The sequence below is a fragment of the Canis lupus genome, chromosome 17 (genome assembly GCF_048164855.1).
Source record: "Canis lupus baileyi chromosome 17, mCanLup2.hap1, whole genome shotgun sequence".
Lineage (NCBI taxonomy): Eukaryota > Metazoa > Chordata > Mammalia > Carnivora > Canidae > Canis > Canis lupus.
In genome coordinates this window covers 1,345,675-1,353,806 of record NC_132854.1, presented here as the reverse complement: position 1 = coordinate 1,353,806, position 8,132 = coordinate 1,345,675, and the positions used below count along the sequence as shown (strand labels likewise).

Here is an 8,132-nt window from a genome sequence, read left to right as displayed (position 1 = left end):
GATCCAGGGAGGCATCTGGCAGGTGTCCTCTGTCACCTTGCTCACCAGGGGCCATCCAAGACCTGCCCCAAACCTCCTGCTCTCCCCCTCCAACACTAAGACCCTGCTGCACGCACACAGGGGCAGGGAGACAATGAAAGACTCTGCATCTGCTTCCCTGGCCGTGCTGATGAGCCCCGTCTTCCTGCATATTCCTGAGTTCCACACCTTCATTTCCAGGTCTTGTTTCTGCTCTTCCACATCACGGTTTAAAGGATCCTTGCATTCAAGCATAAGGAAACACAGAGGCATTTTCTAGGGACTCTAGTACCTTCTTCAGCAAGGGTGATGCACAACCAGAGCTGCCCTTGGCTGCCCTGGTTGAGATAGCAGGCCTTGAAGGCTGAAATGTTGGGATGTGGATGGCTGTCATCTCTACTGGGGAGTGAAGGAGCCGCGTGGGCGCTCCCACAGGCCCAGCACAATGCCCGGGCCCCAGGGCAAGTCTGGGGTGCAGGTGGGGGACATAGGGTCTGTGTGCCACCGATGGCGGACACCATGAAAACCATTGTGGTGACCCGGGGGGCAGAAGGATGCATGACATCAACTCCACCTAGGAAAGAAGTAGGAGGGGATGCTTCCTGGTTGAGCCCCCATCAAGCTCTCAGCATCCTGGTATCTCTCCCCCACAGTCCCTCACTCACAACACCTCCGCAACCCTAGGCCTCATGTTAACATTAACATGAATATAACACACAACACACCTAATGTACATAAGCAGTATATGAACATGTGTACAAAATAACACGTGCAGAACACACGTGCACACTCACATTGCACGTTACATATAACACATTCAGAGAGCAATGCAACATGCAAGCATAACATACATAACATACATGTGTGATATGCATTGTACACGTGTAAACAGCACACACAAACATCATGTACATAATATTGCACACAACACACATGTGGGACATGTATGGAAACAGGCATAACGTGCAAACATAATGTACATAATGTCAATGTGTGGTACGCCTAGAACATACATGTGCAAAACAGCATGCATGCATAACAACGCACCTCCACAGCATGTGTAATGCACACACAGGGCATGAACACACCTGCAGAACCTACCATAGTGTTAACACCTCCACTGTATTTTCACAAAGGAGGCTACACACACCATCGTTATACTTTGTGAGTGGTTGATTTGCTAAGTATCAGCTTCGGACGCATTCTTCCATTTTGGAAACCTTCAGGTCTGCTCTCCTGTACACGCGTGCGCGCATCAGGACCACCACCTGGGACCAGCTTCTGGGCGCTGCTCACGGGAACATTGCTGAGTGGCATCTCACCAGTGAGAAGCTTCCCTAGGTCATTGTCTTCCCGCCTCCTGGTTTCCCCAGAGCCCGCCCTCTACCCCAAGGGGCCCCTCCCACACACGCTGGGGGCCAGTCCTCTCTTTCTGGAAGCCACAAAGCCTTCTGCAGGAGTGAGAGCAGGCACTTACAGCCCCACCACAGTAATGAATTGCCCCTGTTAGCACTTGCAGCAAGGGTTCTGTATTGTGGCCAAGGAGCATAATGAGTGTGTCATGAAAGGAAAATAGTTTTAATTAAAGCTGCTAAGAACAGTGCCAAGAAAACCAAGGCTGGAACAGGGACCGGAGGCTCGCGCCACACCTGCTTCTGCTGCACAGGCGGGGTGAGCCGTGAAGCCAGGGACGGCCACAGGTCTGGATGGAGGTGGGGGGCATGCCCCCTCCCCCTCACATGACCCCGTTAAAGGGGCAGAGATTAGGGCTCATCATGGTGAGGATTCCTGTGCCCCATTCGTGGTCAAGGTGGGTTTCACCTTCTCTCCACTTTCCCTCCCTGGTCCCTGGATGAGGGCTGTCCTTTCAGAGACTTAGGTATGTGCCCTGAGCACATTAGCAGTGCCCTTCCCGGCCCGTATGTCCACCGAGCCCACAATGATGAGTGCAGTTTCTCCCTCCTTCTTCCAATGCTGGGGTCACCCAGAGAGAGGGGCTTGTGCTTCTAGTGGCATCTGGGGCCGTGGCCACCCCAGGAAGAACTTCTCATTTCTTTTACTCAGAGATTCTGAGATTTATGCACAGGCTTCCGGCCTCTGTGCAAGGACTTGGGGGGACATCTGTCAACTGCAAATAGACCCTTGTGTGAGTTAACAAGACAAACTTGGGAGAAGGGACGGTGCAGAGACCCCCTGGGGGGCCGTGAGGTCATGGTGGTACCATCTCAGGAGCAACCGAGAGGATGCCAGGGCTCTGCTCACTGTGGTCCTGGGACCCCCAAGAGTTGGCATGGAAACCAGTGAGCCGGTTCCATCAGGACTGGGGCAGCAGGGAGGCACGAGGCCTGGCCGCCCCAGCCCGAGGCTCACCACGGGCACAGGGCAGTCAGTGCTTGCACTCGGCCATGTTCAGACCCACTCACGGCACAACTTTTATCCCAGGCTGCCACTGGTGATTTCAGTTGCTTTACTTTCATTAACTTTAAAAGACCCAGAGCATATTGGTAAAATACTCTCCCTGGTCACATCTACATGACCGTTAACAGCCTACCCAATTACAAGAGGGGGGTCCCGACCCCTCGCACCTGGTAATTAAAATTGCTAATTACCAGCAATTATCTGGCGGGGCTTTAGAGCCGAGAGAAACCATTTGACCCTTTGCCCACAGCGGGAACAATGTTTGCTGTCCATCCCAGAGCGGAGCAAAGCTGCCCCAGCCCCTGCCTATTAAGTGCCAGTAATAGGAAACCAACAAAAGAGCCGTGACATCTGTGGGGACGTCCGGGCCCAGGTCTGAGCACACAGGTGCTGGCGTGAGGCTGCCAGAGAGGGAGCCCCGAGCAGGAACCTTTACCAATAATTAAGTGCCTGTGCTCGCTGCAGACTTAGCAGCCGGCCTCCGAGCCAAGATCAGGCCCCAGCCCTTGGGGAGTGACACATGATGCAGCCTTTTATCATGAGGGCTGCTTGGTCAAAGGCATTGGATGGGGATTTTTTTTTTTTTTTATCATCTCTTTAATGAATCTTGTCCCTGCTCAAGCAGAAGTGAAAGATGTAGAGTCTTTCATTCTGCAGGGAGGTGGGGCTCTCTACCATCCTTCTCAGAGGGCAGGGTTTGTTTGCACTGCTGCGTTGAAGTGGCCTTCAGAGGGGACTGGCTGTGCCCGGCTGCTGGGAAGAGGCCCTCTAGTTTCAGCTCCCGGAGGCTCTGGGTCCCCGCGGAGTCCTCCAGAGCCCTGCCTCTTTGCCCCAGGTCCCATCCAGCAGGTTCACATGCAGCCCGCACTCTCCTCCCTGCTACTTGTGGTTGAAATCGTCCTGGTATAGACGGAGGGGCCCAGGCAGGCAAGCTGCTTTGGGCAGAACGTCAGCACAGCCTGGAGGCTTACACGCCGGGCTTAGTGGCCGGCAGGGAGGGACACACAGGGAATTTCATGGCGGCCGAGGGCAGTGATGAGAAGGTTGGTGCCACATCTCCCTTTGGTCCTTCGTGAAAACATAAAGTAAAATAAAGTAGCATGAATTTTAAAAAATATGCATTCTGAAGAAAATATAAAAATAAAACAAATAAAATGAAATCCTTTATCCTGTGTATTTCAGTTCCTCACTTACACCACGCTTGGCAGGTCTCTCTGTCTCCCCGGGACCCAGGGGTCCACCCCAGGCTATCCTCAGAGTGTGGCCATTGGACTCCAGGTGTCCCAGCACCTTCTCAGGGGGTCAGTGAGGTCAGAGCTATTTCCACAACAATGTTCAGATGCTCCTGGCCTTTTTACTGCGTGGACATTTGCACAGATGCCCAAACACAGTGGCAGGTCAATTTGGGGAGCATCAGTGTGACCCAGGGCAGTGACACCCAGGGCAGTAATGTTGGTGTCACTGTGCTTGCCAGCACCCACTCAGAAGAAGGCAAGAAAAATGCCAGTTCCACTTAAAATGTGCTTAATGAGACAGTAAGAAGTATTAATTTTATTCAGTCTCAACCCACAAGAACACGAGGCTGGCCTCCTCGGCAAGACACCCGTGCAGACTCACAGTTTCCATGCACAGAAGAACCGGCACCTGGCCGAATGCTCTGCGATCCCCATCTCGAAGTTCTTAATGATTTTTTTAAAACAAAGGTCCTGCATTTTCCTTTTGTACCAGATTCCACTAGTTCCATATCTGATGCAGAGTCAAGGTTTTTGTCTAATACTCTGTGATAAAAGTAGCAGCAGTGTGCGTGAAGCACACTTCCACCACACACCGAGAGCCACAGCTACCACGAGGATAAAGTGACGGTGCCAGGGTCTGAGTTCCAAGCTAAACTAGCCACTTTTTCATGGACCATCCCTCATTCTCCAAAGACTGGCCGGCAGTTCAGCTGGACATTCAGACATGGCTGTTTGGCAGAGTCATCTTCCCGGTGTGAGCCTGTCCCTTTAAGGAAAGTAGCTGAGAGTATTTGTCAACAATAAAATTTGAGCTTTTATGCAAAAATTGAAGAAAATGGATCTATGACCCTGAGCTTGACAGATTCTTAACCTAAAGGCATTTCTGATGAGATCAATGGTGCATTGATGTATGGCGCCTTTTTTGACAGTGCACGAGGAAATGTGTCAACACTTGGAGATCCCCGTAGCCTTGTGCAAAATGGGCAAAAGATCCAGGCAAAGTGCAAGACAGAGTGATGGACTTTAATGTAACAGATTAGGAATGGTTCATTGACGTGGTTCTCAATTTCTTTTAAGAAACCAGCACATGTCACATTTTTGTGTAGCATCAAAGAAAATCCATGTTCACCTGAAAAGGCTGTTAAGATACCCTCCTTCTCGGGCTTTTGCAGGGATCAGTTGGTTAAGCTCAAGTCATGGTCTCAGGGTCCTGGGATCAAGTCCCACATTGGGCTCTCTGCTCAGCAAGGAGCCTGCTTCTTCTGCCTCCACCTCTTCCCCTGCTTGTGTTCTCAATCTCTCTCTCTCTCTCATTCTCTCTCTCTCTCTTTCTCAAGTAATTAATAAAATCTTAAAAAAATAAAAAATAAAATAAAAATACCCTTTTTCTTTCCAACCAGGTATTTGACCATTAGGTTCTAGCAATAGAAATACGGTGATTTACTTTCTCTCTTCCTAATGCTGGTGGTATTTTCCAAATGAGTATATGTCATCTTAAAATTTTGTCTTACTTTTGCTGTAGAAAAATATACTATATCTGATTCTTAAAAGAATGAATACTTTCCAACCTAATCGAGCCAGAGGAGCTGACAAACTTGATATTATATCCCAAGCTCTGTAATGAGTTCTCTCCCAGATGCAGAGGAAAGCATGCAGGGTCTCTATGGTCATTCCTGAAAGAAACTGCCCTGGTTCTGAGAGGGGAGCCTGGAATTGTGGAATTCTAGCTCTGACCCCTGTGCCCTGGGATATAAGGGCATAACTAAAAATGTTTCCCTCTGTATTAGAAACAAGGTGCTTTATTTATTTTTTTGAGAATACATTATTTAATCCAATACATCCAAAATATTACCATGTCCGAGTATAATCAATACATAATTGCTGATGAGACATTTTACGTTATTACTGTTACTTTTATTTTTTTAAGATTTTATTTATTCATTTGAGACAGAGACAGAGAGAGCACAAGCAGGGGGGAGCAGCAGAGGGAGAGGGAAAGGCAGGCTCCCCACTGAGCAGGGAGTCCTGGAATCATGACCAGAGCCGAAGGCAGACCCTTAACCCCCTGAGCCACCCAGGCACCCCTCCTGTTGTTTTTATTACTGAGTCCTCTGATTTGGTACAAAGCCCTGTCCACCAGGCTCATGACACACAGTCACCAGTGGCCACTGTGTGAACACCACATGGTTCTGGCCAGGGAAGAAGCTGGTTTTAATCCGTGAGTGTCTCCACTGTGCCACGGACAGAGCTTTGCACATGGCCTGAAATCGGCTTGGGAGTCCATGTTGGGGGGGCCTCATGCTTTGCTCAGGCCAGTGGCCGAGGCCCCACCTGCACCTGCACCTGCCCTGCACCTGCGCAGCTCGTCCCTGGCCCTCCAGGCTGTCCTCTGTCCTCAGACCTCCAGCGGGACCCTAACCCAGTTTCCTCCCCACACTGCACACATGTAGACAGTTCTGGAGTCTGGGGGAAGAAATATCCAGCACCAGGGGCAGAAATCCTCCTCCCAAAGCCTCTGGCTGCCCCACCAGGATATGGCTCCCCCAGAGGCCAGCTTACCCAGGTTGTCCCAGACTGGCCCTCCAGGAAGAGCCACCCTCCTCTGGCCTGATTTCTGACCCATACGACCCCAGCCTGGGAGCCTCCAAAACATACCTGCCCTTCCCTCTCCCTGTCTCCTGACCAGGTCGGTACCTGAGTGTAGATTCAGTCTCCACAATAGCTTCTGCTTTTTAAACCATTTCTCTGTGATCCTATGGCTTCTGCTCTGGCTAGGTTGTCTGGTCTCTCTCTGGCTTCAGGCTGGTCCCCACCACTGGCCTCCTTGCCAACCGTGTTACCACACTGGACTCAGGGGCCATCTGCCTACAACAGGACGTGGGGGCTATGGGGCCTCCCCAATCGCCAACTCCCTCACCAACCAGCCAGATCCTGAACCCTTGGTGTCTAGGAACTTTGTGTTGGGCAACCCTATCTCTACCCCAGTGGCTGGTCACTGACAGACCCCAGCAGGGGGCTGGTGAGGCGCCCTTCACCATGTACCCCCTGCAGAGGGCCACCCCTTGCTGCCACCATCAGCGTCGCAGGGAGGAGAGCCAGCTGTGGGGAAGTGCCAGCAATGGCTGGAGGGGGAAGCACTGCCACGAGAGCCTGGGGCCCACCTCATTGAGCTTCCTCCACTGCGGCAGTGTCACAACTCCTAGACAAGTCACTTCACATCTCTGCAGCGCGGCCTCATCCTCGTCTGTGAGATCCTGCTGTGGGATTGCTGCGTAGGTCAGAGACAATACATGTGAGGGAACTAACACAGCGCTGGGCTCTCCACACTGACCAGGAAACAGTGTCAGCAGACCCAACCGTTCCCAGCACCGTGGGTCCCCTGCTGCTACCAACCCGTGTGTGTGTATGTGTGTGCATGTGTATACATGTGTGTGCATGTGCATGAGTGCGTGTGTGCACACATATGCGTGTGAGTGTGTGTATGTGTGGGTGCATGTGTATACATGTGTGCACATGAATGTGGATTGTGTACTGTGTACATGTGTGCACATGTGTGTGCACGTGGGGGAGAAACAGATACAAATAAACAAGTAACTATTATCTATACCTGTGATGATTGATTTTATGTGTCAGCTTGGCTGGGCTCAGAGGTACCAGCGGGCTGGTGCATCTTCAAGGGAGTTTCTGGAAGAGGCAAGCATCCGCATTGCTAGGCTGAATGAGGAGATGTCCTCACTCAGGTGACCCCGTCCAGTCCATGGGAGACCCTAAGGAATGAACAGGCAGAGGAAGGGCATCTGGGCTCCACCTTGGGTGGGACACCCGTCTCCTCCTGGCCCTGGACATCGGCACCTCTGGTTTTCCGGCCCTCAGGTTTGGACCGGGACCTCCCCTGGCCCCCGGCGGCCCTAGGGCTGCAGCTTGCAGATGGCAGGTGCTGGGGCTTGGCCTCCATGACCACCTGAGTCTGTTCCTCTAGCAAAGCTCTTCCTGCTCATCACTGCGCATCCATGGTCCCATTTCTCAGAGCACGCGGTTAAGAGACATGCATTTTCTAAATGATTCCTTTCTCCCGTGTGGCACGCCGTAGTTTCCCTTCTGGCTAAATGTACATTTTATTTTACATATTTTACTAAAATTCCTCTAGTTTAAGTTCCAGAAGCCATGGGACCTCTATTGCCACAGAGGCTGCCTGCAAAACATTCCTTTTTTCTTTTCTTTCCTTTTTTTTTTTCTTTCTCCCAGCTCAGACTTCCAAAACGTGAGTCCAGATGAGACACACATGCACTCTCTTTTCACTCCCTTCCCTTCTAGCGATGAGACTCCTGAATGGGGGGTCTCATTGAGGACCCAGGACTCCTCAGGACTTCTGTCCCCCTACAAACGAGCATGCACGCAGGACAAGCACAGGCGGACGCTGCTGCCTGTGCTCAGGATCCTGATGTTGACTCAGTTCTCCAG

General features: G+C 51.4%; 1 long non-coding RNA gene across 1 annotated transcript; it reads right to left on the bottom strand.

The window, feature by feature from the left end:
* Positions 1–3,086: 3,086 nt before the first annotated feature.
* On the bottom strand, positions 3,087–7,744 carry LOC140608270 (uncharacterized). Its single transcript, XR_012010293.1, has 3 exons — positions 7,279–7,744; positions 6,833–6,939; positions 3,087–3,504 (listed from the first exon to the last, which is right to left on the bottom strand). It is a non-coding gene; the product is annotated as an uncharacterized lncRNA (long non-coding RNA).
* Between the last annotated feature and the right edge of the window lie 388 nt (positions 7,745–8,132).